The sequence below is a fragment of the Pinus tabuliformis genome, chromosome 9 (genome assembly GCF_031772625.1).
Source record: "Pinus tabuliformis cultivar Carrire ecotype Pingquan chromosome 9, CPIR1, whole genome shotgun sequence".
NCBI classification, from domain to species: Eukaryota; Viridiplantae; Streptophyta; class Pinopsida; order Pinales; family Pinaceae; genus Pinus; species Pinus tabuliformis.
In genome coordinates this window covers 437096220-437098243 of record NC_142307.1, presented here as the reverse complement: position 1 = coordinate 437098243, position 2024 = coordinate 437096220, and positions in this window count along the sequence as shown.

Below are 2024 nucleotides of genomic sequence, written 5' to 3'. Positions count from 1 at the left end.
TCTTGTGGAATTCATAGAAGTTTGCTTGAGCTCCTAGTGATCTTGCACGAGCTGACCAAGTGACAACCTACAGTGAGAACTAATACTTGTACATATAGCATCGTCGCTTCCAAGTTTGTTATGAACTACCAGGTTGATAAAAGTGAAATAGGAAGCCCCGGAGTTGTAGCATTATTGCTGCAATACTAGTGCTCACCATTTTTTGGCGTCGTTGCTGGGGAAGTGTCAAAGTATTTTGTGATTACTACTATTCTTCTATTTTCTACTGCAACATTATGCTAAGTAGTTTATTTCAGCAAAAGTAGAGTAGTTGTTTCTTTCAATTTCTGCATTTCCTTGCTTTCATTTCAATTCTGCAATTTCCATTCCAACAAAAGTAGATTAGCCATTTCCTTGCTTTCATCTCAATTCTGCAATTTCCATTCCAACAAAATTAGATTAGTCATTTCCTTGCTTCCATTTCAATTCTGCAATTTCCATTCCAGCAAAAGTAGATTATCCATTTCCTTTCTTTCATCTCAATTCTGTAATTTCCATTCCAGCAAAAGTAGATTAGTCATTTCCTTGCTTTCACTTCAATTTTGCAATTTGAAATTCAACAAAAGTAGATTAGTCATTTCCTTTCTGCATTTCATTTGCTTCCCTTTTTCAGTTTTGCAATTTCATTTCAGCAAGTTCATTTCAGTTAGTTGCAATTTGTTTGTTCAATAAATTTCAGTTTTGTAGGTACAAGCAGGAAAAAAAACGAAAATCAACCAAAATATTTATTTTCATGCCTTGTAGGAATAGAGATAATTTAGGAAAATTCTTACCCAACACCCCCACCACATCACATAGCCACCCTTCTCTCTTCTTCGGTGGCAGTGATCAAGAAGAACCTTTAGGTGAACAATCAAAGATATTTGAAGAACCTATAGGGGAAGAAGAAGAAGACAGCATCCCTCCTGAGACAATGGCTGAAAACAGAAATGCTAGGGGGAATGGAGAAAGAGTAGAGTGTACCATTCCCATTCGAGAGACCAATGGGGACACTAAAATGAAGAACATAAGCCCTTCAGCCCTACCTCGCTTCCATGGTTTGACTACAAAAGATCCTGACACCTTTTTGTTTGAGTTTGTTGTTATCTGTCGAACCTATGACTATGCAAAAGATGAGAAAAAGCTGAAACTATTTCCCTCTACCCTCAAGGATGCAGCATTTCGCTGGTTCATGGGGTTACCTGGAAATAACATCACAACTTGGGCCCAGATGCAGTAGGCCTTTAATAACAAATGTTGAACTACTGTAGGTCAAAACACACCAAGGAAGAAATCTTCTGAATGACCATGGGAAGTGATGAGTGATTGGAAGATTATGAAGAGAGGTTCCAACTCAGTTATCAAAGGGACAGGTGCACACTTGACCCCGAATATTTGAAGTTGGTCCTACTTAGGGGAATTTCAAAAGACCTTCTATAAACCCTCCATCTACTTGCTAGAGGAGACATCTACAAACTACCTTATGAAGACATAAAGACTATTTTTAGAAACCATTCTAGGGCAGTCAAAAAGAGAGGTAGGGGGAGACAACCCATAGCTAGTACCTCCTCATCCATTTCATCCTTCAAAGGTGAACTTGGAAACATGCAGGAAGACTTCAAGAGTGAGATGCTGCAGACTCTTGCCATGCAAATGGATACCTTGCATATCAAAAGGAAACAAAAGGAAGCACAAAGGGATTTGGCCATTTTTTGTCCTAGGTGCACTAGAAGGCATGCTAGGAACGAATGTCCATTGAACTCTATAGAGGTTTGTTCAGTCTGTGAAGAAGATCATTCTACAGATAAGTGCCCTTCCTTGCCCAGACTTAAAGCTGTATACTAAGGGGCCGAAGGAGCCACTGAACCACTCTATTTCATGAACCAAAGGAGACTTCATGGACCTAGACCATACTAGCAAGGGATGCAAGGGACATATTAGGCATAATAAAACCCCAACCAAGGCACTTCCATACCTTCTTGGGGCCCTCCTGCTCATCCTTCCTG